Here is a 14,579-nt window from a genome sequence, read left to right as displayed (position 1 = left end):
CTTCGTGACTATTATGATCTCCATGCATACCATGCACCTTCTTGTATCATGTTGCCTAATTTCGAGACAAATCAATATGAAATCAAGCCCGAAACTATTCAATTGTGTCCATTTTTCTATGGTCTAAATGATGAGGAGCCTTATAAACATCTAAATGAATTCTTTGAAATATGTTCCACCATTAGATACATGAATGTTCCGGAGGAAGTGATTAGACTACTCCTTTTCCCTTTCACACTCAAAAGCAAGGCAAAGCATTGGTTCAATACTTTGGAAGCAAATTCTATAACTTCTTGGATGCAAATGCAAAATGAATTTTTAAAAAAGTTTTATCCCATAAGTCTGACCAATGCTATGCGTACTTCAATTAGAACTTTTTCTCAAAAAGAATGGGAGTTATTACATGAGGTTTGGGAAAGATTGAATGACTTGCTAGGGAAATGCCCACATCATGGCATTCCAAAATTGCAAGTGGTTCAATACTTCTATGAGAGCCTATCCGACATTCATAAAGACATTGTTGATACATCATATGGAGGATCATATTTTGGGAAACATGAGGATGACATTTGGCAACTCTTTGAGAAGATGAGCGAAAACTCTTGCCAAAAATTTTATACTTCTCAAATTGACCATGAAAGAAAAGAGAAGAAGAAAAATTCTCAAGTTTGTCAAATAGAGAGTTCAATGGGAATTGTAGCCGAGATTAAAACTCTTTCTCAAAAGTTTGACCAATTCTTGTTAAATCAAAAACCGGCTAACAATTCATATCCTCATCATCATACCTCTCAAATGTATGAGCCTTGTATGACATGTTCAAGTGTTTTGCACACTACTTTTGATTGTCCCCACGGACATGCTTATAATGAACACTATGAACAAGTCAATGCTACATTTGCTCATCCCTATTCCAATGCTTATGTTCCAAGGTGTAATGAACATCCAAATTCTTTTCAAGCTCAGAATTTTCAAAACAAGTACATTCCACCTCACAAGAGAAATGAAAGTTTTCAAGGGTTCACTCCTTCATATCATCAAAGAATGAATAATTCTTCACATCCTCAAATGTATGAATTCCAAACGGAGCATCATCCTCCTCATGCACTTCATAATAATTCTACATTTGAAGATAAGGTTTTAATGGCTTTGGATAGCCTAGAGAAGAACACAAATTTGTTGCATTCACACTCTCAATCTATATCAAAGCTAGAGTCCCAAATCGGGATCATAGCTAATGCATTGAATGCAAGGGAAGTGGGTAAGTTACCTAGTCAACCCCAGAGGAACCCAAAAGCTCAATTTTGTGTGGAGGCAAACTCTACATCGGAGAATGCCTCACAAGTTCAAACACAAGCAATCACTACTTTGAGAAGTGGTAAGCAAGTTGACAATAAGGTTGAGTTGCCAAAGGAGGATAGTGAATCGGTGCAACCAAATGTTGTCACTCATCAAAATTCCAATTCCATACCTATCTCTTTGGATGAGAATGTTCCAAATCGGAATACTCAATCTTCATCATCTTCTCAAGTGCCAAAATGTCATGAGCCAAAAGCTCATTTCCCTTATGCTTTGAGAGAAACCTCGCCTCAAGAGAGGCAAGATGGGAAAATGCTTGACATGATGGATGTTTTCAAGCAAGTGAACATAAATCTTCCCCTCTTAGATGCAATTAGGCAAATGCCACCTTATGCCAAATTCTTGAAAGATCTTTGCACACAAAAGAGGAGGAACAAAGGACAAGGTCCTAAGAAAGTGTTCATCACGGAGCAAGTGAGCTCCATTCTTCAACAAAATACTCCACTCAAATGCAAAGACCCTGGTGCTCCAACCATTTCATGCGTAATTGGAAATCACGAGATCCGTAGAGCTCTTCTTGACTTAGGTTCAAGTGTTAACTTGATTCCTTATTCTGTGTATGCCCAATTGGGGTTAAATGAGTTAAAGCCAACCTTGGTGGTGCTTCAAATGGCCGATAGATCCGTCAAAACACCTAGGGGTATGGTTGAGGACATCCTTGTCAAAGTAGATAAATTCTACTTTTCGGTTGATTTTGTAGTGTTAGACACCGAACCGGTTGCTAATCCCACTACCCAAATCTCAATCATCTTGGGAAGACCATTCCTTGCCACCGCCAATGCCACTATCAATTGTAGGTCCGGAATCATGGATTTTTCTTTTGGCAACATGTTGGTCAAACTCAATGTTTTCAATGCAAGTCGACATCCCATAGATGAAGATAAGTGTTATGTTATTGATGTGTTAGATAAGGTTGTTGAGGAATCAATTCCCACAATGATCATGAAACAACCACTTGAGGATGATCTCTCATCTCTTTTATCCGATGATCCTCTTGCCTCATGTCTTCTTGAAAGGTATGAGAGTTGTGGGTTTGATAATGAAAATTCAATCAATGAAGTAAGCAATATAATAGAATCCGTAGCAAGTTTGAATTTTCCACCATGGAAAACTCCAATTGAGCATCTTCCTTCACTTTCTAGTACTCCTCCGGTTCCATCTTTGGTATCTCCGCCAACCTTGAGCTAAAAACTTTGCCTTTTAATCTTAAGTATGCATTTCTAGGTCCTCACGACACTCTTCCGGTTATCATCTCTTCAAGCCTAGATGAGGACCAAGAAAATGCTCTTCTTAATGTACTTAAAGAAAACAAAGAAGCTATAGGGTGGAGTGTGGTGGACCTTAAGGGAATTGATCCTTCCATTTGTATGCATCGTATACTCATGGAAGAGGATACAAAACCCTTTAGGGATGCCCAAAGGAGATTGAATCCTAACATGAAAGAGGTAATTAAGAAAGAAGTAGTGAAGTTTTTGGATGCCGGAATCATCTACCCAATCTCCGATAGCAAATGGGTGAGTCCTACACAAGTAGTTCCCAAGAAGTCGGGAATTACCGTGGTTGAAAATGCTAAAGGTGAGGAAATCTCTAAGCGCACCGCCAACTCATGGCGTGTGTGCATTGATTACCGAAAATTGAATGCCGCCACTAGAAAGGATCATTTCCCTTTACCCTTCATTGATCAAATCTTAGAGAGATTGGCGAGGCAACAATACTATTGCTTCCTAGATGGATATTCCGGTTACAACCAAGTGGCCCTTGACCCATTAGACCAAGAGAAAACCACTTTTACATGTCCATTTGACACATTTGCTTATAGACGGATGCCTTTTGGTTTGTGCAATGCTCCTGCTACATTCTAAAGGTGTATGATGTCTATCTTTTCGGATATGGTAGAAGAGTATCTTGAGGTCTTCATAGATGATTTTTCTGTTTTTGGGTCTTCCTTTGATGCTTGCCTCAAAAATTTGGACTTAGTACTTAAAAGATACCGTGAAACAAACCTTGTTCTTAGTTGGGAAAAGAGCCATTTCATGGTTCAAGAGGGAATTGTTTTGGGTCACATCATATCTAGAAGAGGAATTAAGGTAGATAAGGCGAAAGTTGAACTCATCTCTGAACTACCCCCACCTTCAACGGTGAGGGAAGTTCGCTCTTTTCTAGGTCATGCCGGCTTCTATTGCCGCTTCATCAAGGACTTTAGCAAAATCGCTAGACCTTTGTGCAATCTTCTTGCCAAGGATACTCCTTTCGTCTTTGATCAAGCATGCCTAGACACCTTTCATAAATTGCGCACTTCATTGTCATCTGCTCCTATCATGCAACCTCATAATTGGTCTTTGTCCTTTGAAATTATGTGTGATGCTTCTGACTATGCCATGGGGGCAGTTTTAGGCCAACGAGTAGGTAAGCTCCCTTGTGCCATATACTATGCAAGCAAAACCTTCTCAGGAGCTCAATTGAATTACTCCACTACCGAGAAGGAATTACTTGCTGTAGTATATGATCTTGATAAGTTCCGCTCTTATTTGCTAGGATCTAAGGTTGTTGTTTACTCTGATCATGCTGCATTGAGACATCTTTTAACAAAAAGGGAAACAAAACCTAGATTAATTAGATGGATTTTACTCCTCCAGGAATTCGATTTTGAAATCAAGGACAAAAAGGGCACCGAAAATGTGGTTGCTGATCATCTTTCTAGATTACAAATAGAGCCTTTCCCTAGTCCTCCAATTCATGATTCCTTCCCGGATGAACAACTTTTTCAAGTCTCAAATGGAATAATGCCTTGGTTTGCTGATATTGTGAATTATTTGGCAATAGGCAAGCTTCCAACCTCTTGGTCAAAGAACGACAAAAATCGTTTCTTTGCCAACATCCGGAATTACTATTGGGAAGACCCTGTTTTATACCGCTATTGTCCCGATCAAATTGTGAGAAGATGCATTCCGGAGAGTGAAATCCCAAGTGTCCTAGTGTTTTGCCACACACTTGCATGTGGTGGGCATTTTAGTGCAAAGAAGACCGCCCTAAAGGTTCTTCAAAGTGGGCTCTTTTGGCCCACTATTCATAGAGATGCCTACAACTTTTGCAAGTCGTGTGAGAGGTGTCAAAAGATGGGAACAATGTCTAAAAGAGATATGATGCCATTAACCAATATATTGGTTGTTGAAATTTTTGATATTTGGGGCATTGATTTCATGAGTCCATTTCCTATGTCATATGGTTATCAATACATTCTTCTTGCCGTTTATTATGTTTCTAAGTGGGTTGAGGCTTGTGCTACCAAAACAAATGATCACTCCGTGGTCATTCAATTCATTAAATCCAATATCTTTGCTCGTTTTGGTATGCCAAGGGCTATGATAAGTGATGGAAGAAAGCATTTTTGCAATCAATTCTTGAGGCAATTATTTCTTAAGTACTCCGTCACTCACAAAGTAGCCACTCCCTACCATCCTCAAACAAGTGGACAAGTTGAAGTGTCTAACCGGGAAATTAAGCATATCCTTGAGAAAACGGTTAACACCACCCGGAAAGATTGGTCAAGAAAGCTAAATGATGCTTTGTGGGCTTACCGGACGGCATATAAGACTCCCATTGGCATGTCCCCTTATAGAATTGTTTATGGGAAGCCTTGCCATCTTCCGGTTGAGCTAGAACACAAAGCCTTTTGGGTAGTTAAAAAGCTCAATTTTGACCTAGCCAAAGCCGGAGAGAATAGGCTACTTCAATTGAGTGAATTGGAAGAGCTAAGGCATAATGCTTATGATAATGCCAAGCTCTACAAAGAAAGAACCAAAGCCTTCCATGATAAGCATATTGTGAAGAAGTCCTTAGAACCCGGTCAAAAAGCTTGGCTTTTCAACTCTAGGTTAAAACTCTTTCCCGGCAAATTGAGAACCAAGTGGGAAGGTCCCTATGAAATTATCTCGGTTGCACCGCATGGAGCGGTAGAGATACAAGACTTGAAGAAGTGGAACATCTTCAAGGTGAATGGGCAAAGATTGAAACCATACATAGAGGGTCAAGTCTTTCAAAGACATTTAGAGGCTGCAAATCTTATTGACCCGGTGTATGAACATATTGATGACGATTTTGATAAGAACTTAAAAACATCTTTTGAGTTAAATCCAACAAGTTCTTCCAAGAACCATTTGTTGGGTGGAACTCAAAACATTTCTCAACCCAAAAAGGAGGGGATGCATTGCAAGATCTTTGATCCGGGTTAAAAGAACCCTAGGTCTTGCTAGAGACGTTAAAGACTAGCACTGAAACTCGTAGGATGTCAAAACCCTATTCCTCCCTCATTTCTATCTTGCATTTGATTCTTGCGAAGTCTAGATACTGTTTTTGTGGTTCATATACATTGGAAGGAACTGAGTAAGGGATTGCATGAGCATTCAAGTCATTTTGAGCATTTAGGCATAATTTCGATCTCCAAGTTTTGGTTTGATCGATCGAACATTAGTTCGATCGATCCAACTATGGACTCGATCGATCCAGCTCTCATTTTGCACCCAACACTTAGAAAAATTTTGGACCTGCATCCAAATTCCAAAATGCATGCTCTCGGGATCTCCAAATTTTCAAAAGTTCGATCGATCGTAAACCATTTTGATCGATTGAACTACCTTTTGATCGATCCAACATGTGGTTCGATCGATCATGAGTCCCAACACTTAGAAAAATTTTGGACCTGCATCCAAATTCCAAAATGCATGCTCTCGGGATCTTCAAATTTTCAAAAGTTCGATCGATCGATCGTAAACCATTTCGATCGATCGTAAACCATTTCGATCGATCGAACTACCTTTCGATCGATCCAACATGTGGTTCGATCGATCATGAGTCCCAACACTTAGAAAAATTTTCAGGCCTCATCCATTTTTTCAAAAATGTATGCTCTCAGGACTTTTCAAAATTTTTCATGTTCGATCGATCGAATTCCAAATTCGATCGATCCAAGGTTCCAACACGTGTCAACTCTTAAGCCCTTAAACTTGTACATTCTTTATCCTCTTCGATCAATCAAAATCTTTCTTCGATCGATCGAAATTTGCATCTCATTAATTTAATTTCCTTTGATTTTTGATAATTCAAAAAAAAAAAAAAAATTTTAGATTGGAGACCTAGGTTCGATCGATCGAACTCTGCATATCGTGTTTTTAAAATAAGGTCCAGCTTCTATGGGAGGAGTGACTGGAAGAAGAGCTACAATGCTCTTATTCGGAGTCTTCAGGAGTCAGCTATAGAGGTAGCAGCTGAACTAGAGGAGGACGTAGCAGCCATGCGAGCCGACATCACTGCCCACCGAGCTGAGTTCACCTCTTTCAGGGCAGATGTCATGGCTTGCTTTGCCGATCTCTCCAGCCGACTCCCTGCACCTGCATCCGTACCTGCACCTCCAGCCACTGCAGATCTTCACGATCAGGCCTTCTGAGACTCCACTTCCAGTTGTTCTATGCTTTCATTTCTTTTATTCTGGATCTGTATTATACTGTCACTGTTACTGTATTATACTTTGCGGTCGGTCTGTCGGCTTTATTATTTTATTGATGTACCTGCACTTTATATTCTCTATATATTACTTTTTGATTATGGATGTCTCTTAGTATCTCATATTTGTATGTTTAACTCTATCAGGTACATCACAGTGACTTCAGTGAGAGAGTGCTGCCCAATTTTTCAGGACCACTCTTACACCTCTCTCTCTATTCTCTATTTATCCCATTTTACACTTGCATGTCCACTGTGCACTGATTATCCTACTTTGTTATCTAATGAGTTTATCTGAGTGCAAACTTTTCAGGACCACAGTTTATCCCAAGTTTGGGGGGGCCATGCCACCCACTTTGCATACTTCTATCCCGATCATTCATGTCTAAAGCACTGGTATACTCTTTCCTTTGTTCTCTTCACACATTGAGGACAATGTGCAGTTTAAGTTTGGGGGTATTGGTGTATATTTCAATGTTGCTTTAAAATTCAAATTTTGAGCATGTCTTGTGTATTTGAGAGATATTTCTATACTTGGTCCATTTCTAGCTATGATTTTGGTCTTTTGAGGACTATATTGCTTAAAATTTAAAAATTGCTTGACTTGAGAGTCTAATACTCCTTGTATGCCTTGAGGATGCCATTTAGGAGTAAATTTTTCAAAAAATTGATATCTTGCTTACATTTGTGGTCCACATCATCCTGAATTTGTGATTGTTTTGAGATTCATTCTAGAATTCTACACTAGCACCAGCGCACGCTAGCATTCAATTGTGGGGTACATGCTTTGTTGATTATTGAAGTGGTTATATCCCAATTGGGTTAGTAGTGCATTGAAAGCTTTCATTCTTGATAAAGGTGAATAACAACCCCTTTTCATTGAGTAGCTGGGATTCTTGCCTTATTAAGCAGTGAACTTCTCACGCCGAAAGGTGGAGGGCCCAAACTCTAGGTTAATAATTGAAAAAAAAAAAAAAAAAAAAAAAAAGAGAAGTTGCAAAAGCAATAAAAGTGAGGACTTCTCCCAAAAGGTGAGAAGTGGGAAATGATTAGATGGTTGTTGTCTTGATTTGTAGCCTAGTTGATTTGAGTTTGTAAGTCCGTTAGGGTGTCTTAACACCTAATGCCCTAAAGCCATCTAGTTTGGGAGTCATTGACCTAAAGCTCGCTACATGAATCTTCTAGAAAGCTTAAGAGATCAACACATTGCACAATATTTCCATCTTTGATCCTCAATGAAAAAAAAAAAAGAAAAAAAAAGAAAAAGAAAATGAGTGAAAAGAATAAGCGCACTTAGAACAATAAAGTTTTAATAAAAGGTCCACTCTCTTATCTTGATGATCGGTACTAGATTTGTGTGCTAGTTTGAGGATAAGGATGTGATTAGTTCTCTAGTTGGCTAAGATAGCAACACACTTGATGCCGGACCTCTCACATGGATTCTAGACTTGTTTCGATTTTCATGATCATTTTCTTGATATGTGGAGGACCATACTTGCTTGCTTGATATTGAAATTTTGGGAGATTGCTTAGAAACGGTTGAAAAATTGCATACTTGAGGTAGTTTTCTCCCAATGCTTGTTTGCAATATTGGTGCCTCTTTTGAAAGAATGAGCTTAATGTTTGTGGGTACCATTTTTGGAAACCCTCACGAGACTTTACTCGTCCACTAGGGGTAACTTAGGGGTTTAAAAGGCTTGTTGCATATGCCAAATGCAATCGCGTTCCCTACGAAAATGGTGTTATCATTTTACTTGCTTTCCAGTTTATACTTGTATAGTTGTTTATTTCATTCCTTTACTTCTTAGTTCATTGCTAGGGACTAGCAATATTTAAGTTTGGGGGTGTGATGAGCACTGAAAAGTGCGCATTTAAACCCGTTAAGCTTAAGCATTCTAGTACCTTTATCTATCTTACTTTGCCGTTTTAGACTTATTACGTGTTATTTATATTTTCAGGCACTAATCCCAAAATTGAGCTAACTCAGCCAAATAAGAGCTTAATTGAAGCAATCCTGAGATAAACCAAAGGAGGGAGCAAAGTGGAGAAAGAAAGGAGTAAAAAGGAATCAAGTTGTGCAGCTGAAAAGTTCGATCGATCCAACTTAGAGTTCGATAGATCGAACATCTATGATCGATCACAGTACTTCTCGATAGATCCAACCTTGGCCTTTGCTGAAATTCCAAGTTCGATCGATTGAACATCACCTTCGATCGATCGAACCCTATTTTATCCTATTCAAATGATTGATCTTATCCACAGCTGTACGCCTACCAACCACTTTTGTCTTTTTCCCCATAAATATCTTGAAAATATCCCAGCCTTGTCATTATCCGGAGGAGTCAGACCACTTCGATCGATCCAAGATGCAGTTCGATCGATCGAACCCATTTTCGATCGATCCAAGTTAAGGTTCGATCGATCGAACTTCCTTCAGCGAGAAAAAGTTAAAGTCCAGCTCATTTATTCCGTCCTTCATCCAATCATTGGAGAATATGCCTTGCACGACCACAGCTCATCATGGGGTGTATTTGACCTACCTATATAAGGAATATGATACACTTTTTGAGGGGGTCTCTTGTCACACATTGAAAATCATCTTGGAGGCTATTCTTGGAGAGGAAGAAGGGAGAAAGCTAGAGCAACCTTTGGAGGAGACCTTCACCAACAAGGAGCAGATTTTCACCATGGATTTAGCCCTTAAGGGTTGGAGCTTCATCATCATGAGTGGTTAGACATCCTCTTGGGGCTAGAGTTAGCCCCAAACATGCTTTCTTTACCTAATCTTGTGTAATTTTGAGGGATTTGTGTTGTAATGCATATTTTGACTCTTGAACTTATGAAGATCTTGATTATTCATTGAGTTCTATGGACTAATACTTCTAATTGATCCTTTTCTCTATCTATATGTCTATGTATGCTAGAGTAGATGCTCACCTCTAGATTTAATGTTATTGATGCATGTCTATATGTATTAATGCCTTTAATCTTGAGATTGTCAAAATATGAAGTTCTTAATGTAATGCTCTTGTTATGTCTCTAGATGGTTCATACTTATTCCTTGATGGATTGTGCTTCTCTTTTAACTAGTGTAGTGTTAGTTGGGGAAACAATTCATGCTTGTTCTTTGATGTTCCATGCTTTTGAATGCAAGAAGCATATGCTCTAATATTGTGGTGCAATGGAATTTTGAGCTTAATGAAGGATTAATGACTAGTTATGATATGTTGTATCTTTCACATGTGTTTAGACAATTTATTCCTCTCCCAATAAATATTTTGTACCTCTCACATGATGTTTAGATAATGCATATTTAACTAAGTCATCCTTATGGATTGCTTGGACTATGAGCTTAATGAAAGGTTCAATGACTTGAATTGTTATTTTGTTATCTTCACATGATATTTAGACAATCTATTCCTCTACCAATAGATGTATTGTGGCCTCACACATGTTGATTGAGACAATTTGCACTTGTTGAGTCACCCTTACCAATTGAATGTCTTTTACACACACAACATTGTTGCAACACATTCATTTCCCTCATTAGTCACTTGATTATGGTTTGGAATAGTATTGTTTGGTGGTGATCTCTACACCCCAAGACCTTTCCTTCTTACTTACTCTTTATCTTATTGCATTGCTTTATTATAGTTTAGCTCATTTAGTATAATCAACCAATCAATCAACAATTGTGTGATCATTCGACCTACTAACCCTAATTATCATAGTTTCACAATTTGATACACCATCTAATCCCTTGGGACGATCCCTACTCGCCCTATCTATATTTTATATAGAGAAAGGTAGTAGTGGCTTTCTATAAATGTAAAACTTGGCCACCTCTTAAATTCACAACTCTTCAAGCTTGACTTGGTATCGCGACCCTTGTAAACGACCGGTCAGTTTTTGATGCAGAGTTTGATCGATCGAACATTAAACCCAAAAATAGACACCAAAAAAATACAATGAGTCAGGAATAACAAATTTTCTCTTAACATTCAATCTAGAGATGCAACATTAGTTTCTACACCCTGCAAATCTTAAGAGTTTGTGAATATAGTATATTAACCATTTTTCAATGCACCAGAAGCAATCGCATATCTATTCAATTTTATAAAACCAGTTTTACTAAATAACAACATAGTTTTTATAAACCACAAGTGAAACAAGAATTAGATAGCGTCTAACTTCTGTGCATAAAGATAGTTCTCTAATACTAATATCCTCATACTCTCTAATTTCAGATGTAATACTCCCACTGACTTAGCTACAACCTTGTCATCCGGTCAAGTACAAATATATTCCATATCATCGAGGCTTCTGGATTCTTGAAATCCTTGCAACGAATTGCAAACATGTTTAGTGGCTCCAGAATCTATTCATCAGGAATTAATAGATACAACCACATAACATGGCTCAATGATTAAATATATATTTTCCTATGCCACGTCATTGCTTAGACAGTTGGTCCTTGAGTGTCATAGTTAGCGGCAAAAGAAACAATTTCCTTCACCCTCAACATACACTGCCTTATTCCCTTTAACCTTTTTGAATACCCATGTTTTGTGCTAGCCTAGTCCTACTATTATCTTTCTTCTTTGCTTTGCCCGTCCACTTGGGCCTAGAAGAAGATGATATAGACTAGGTTAAATTGATAGGAACGCCCATACTCTTGATTATCCCTTCATCTGTTACCAATTCTATAAGAATATCAGCGAGTGTGAACTCAAACTGATTCCTTATTTAGTTCACTCTAACAGAGTCGAACGAGTTTGGTAACAAGGCAATAATCATATCAACTTGAAACTTACCACCCAAGTCAGCCCTATTGATCTCCAGCTAATTTTTAAATTATAAATAATCATTTTCCGAAATTCGATTTCATACTAGAGTTCCTTAGGCTATCTTGATGCTATTCAAGTCTGACATAGTACTTTGGCATACTCTCTATCTAATCTTACCAAAACATCTTATTGAATTTTAACATGATGCTTGAAGAAAATAAAATAATGTAAATGTTAGCTTTGGAGCGTATTCGAGGTAAACTCTAGAATATTGCACCAAGTCATCTCATTTGCCTTATTTCACTTATTCAAAGCATTAATATTCTATTGGGTATCTTAAAGTAAAAGGATTAGGTTTAGGAGTAGTACATACATTTGTACCCTTACATTGTGAATAAAATATCTAAGTTCCTTTCTCAGTCAATATTAATGAGATCCAGTTACATTGAATATGTAAGCAAGCAGATAAACTGGATTAGACATAATTAATCTGAATATAAATGCATTCATACAATATGCAAGGTGAATTATTAATACTGTTATGCATATTTAAAATTAAAATGAGCTTGTTAACCCCATAATACAATAAATCTCAATCGAACAAGAGATCATTATCATTATTGGTGAACAATCCCTTTTAATTAATGCGGGTCCCTCAACTCTGTAGCATAATAAATCAACTAATCAATATGTCAATAACTTATCCTGTTGGAGGAGTTCATTATTACTATTATTGAGATTCATTTACTATTAGGCGAGCACTTCCATTAAAATAGTATGTGGGTCCCTTAACCACTGCATGAAAAATCGAATAACCAATACGCCAATAACTTATTCGGTTGGCGAAGTTCATTATTGCTATTGGCGGACAAATCCCATCATTTTCATATCTCTTAAGACAATGCCTTGTCTATCTATATGAAATGATTCCCTATTGTGTTTAGCCTTTCTAAAATCACCTAGTATAGACCACTCCGTTGGGGAGCTAACACTATTGATTTTAGATTGAGTGTATAACGTTATTAATTCTCTAATGAAAAATAAAACATTAAATATCTTGTCATTATAATCTAGACTCTTTAAATCATGCGTAGGGCCTTATTTTTAAATATCTAATTACAATGAACATTTAATATTATTATTTTCATGAGATAACCATTCTTGTAACATTAAGACTCTTCAAATCATGCGTGGGGCCTTATTTTTGAAGACCTAATTACAATGGTATTAATAACGAAGGCTATGGGGCAATGTATAAAAATCCCCGCTCCCACTCAATTTTTAATCATTCATAATTAGGGTTTTCATTTTATTCATTTACATGATATAATGCATGCAAAACATCTTGATTTTAATCTAATTAAATTTAGAAAATATTTGGACTTTAAACGATTCACTAATATTTAATTTGAAGCACACTTTAAAAATAATTTACAAAAAATAATTTTGCGTTTCCCAATAAGTGCCCTCAAATTAATTAGTAATCAGATCCACTTAATTTTCATAATTTAATTAATATAAATCAAGTCATTTAATTAAATATCATGGATCCAATTCATGAATAATAACTAATTAACAATTATCTATTCCATGCATTTCATACATCGCATAATTAAATAAATGACAAATAAAGCAAATAAAATGGCCAATGGAATCAACTTTTAACATTTAATTGCTCTAAGTATTGTGCGAGGGTCCACCACCGACTTGTAAACACCTGTGTAGAGCTGGTACGCGCTTGCGGAGGCAAAACAGCACTTGGAACGCGCCCGGAGGGCCCCACACGCCCTTACACGCGCCTGGGGCATGCATCAGGTGAAGGCACGCGCCCCCACACGCTGGCATGCGCTTGGGGCGCGTGGGACGCGCCCCCACGCGCAGGCACGCGCCTACACGCGCGTGGAGGTAATACAACTTTGGCTGGCGCGTGCAATGCACGCGCCAACATGTGATGCAAATGCCACCTCCTGGCGCGTGTTCCTCATAAGCCAGGCTCACCCTCTATGCACCATATCTGATTCCAGCCTCCTCCGACGCCTCTTTTCGCCGCCGGCGATGCTCCGGCCATCGGAAAAACGTCGAAAAATTCCAGAAAAATCAGAAGAATTCCCAGAAAATTAAATTAAGCCTCAAAAAATTCCAGAAAAATTTTAGAAAATTACTGAAGCATAATTTAACCCTTTTGGACCTTCTTGAAACTTCATAGCATTCTTTGATGAATATTACATGGCTTTAAAAATATTTACAACTTGAGATATAATGGAAAAAAATTAAATTACATCATTGAACTTTCAAACGGCTAAATCAAAGCCTTAATTACATTCATCCAAAGATAAAATTACATTCAATTATCCTATAAGCTTCATCCATGGCCCAAACACACATCATCATCCATTCACAATTATACATACATCAATATATATCAATATATTAATTCATACATCAACATACATTAATAAATAAATATATATGCATATCAAAATTGGATCCATGAATGATGAATTTTGATAAAAACATGATCTCTAGTAATGAATCAAACCATGCTCTGATACCACTGTTGGAAAACGTGCTAGTTTTAAAAACTTTTTGAAGGATTTTTAATTCATAGATCTTGATTCATCACATAGAGACAAGTTTTATGCAAAAATAAAACATGATGTATCATTCAATTAACAGATTGAATACTTACATCAAAGGTCTGAGTAAACCTTTAAAACTTTCCTCTAACGGTGAATGTTCTCACTTATTGTAGATCCCTTAGCAAGATGCCTTCTCCTTAGATCTCCATCTTCTTGGTAATTGTTTTGCCTTTAGGAATTACTCATATATCTCCATGAATGACCTTAGAAAAATAGGCTTGTGGGAGCCTCCATTAGATGAGAACATAAACCCTAATTTTCTAGAGAGAAAAAATAGCTTCCTTTTTTCCTTCTTCCA

Source organism: Cornus florida, unplaced genomic scaffold (assembly GCF_030987335.1).
Source record: "Cornus florida cultivar Cherokee Brave unplaced genomic scaffold, ASM3098733v1 CherokeeBrave_3.0.0_Hap2_Chr08, whole genome shotgun sequence".
Classification (NCBI taxonomy): Eukaryota; Viridiplantae; Streptophyta; class Magnoliopsida; order Cornales; family Cornaceae; genus Cornus; species Cornus florida.
This window is presented reverse-complemented; position numbering follows the sequence as displayed.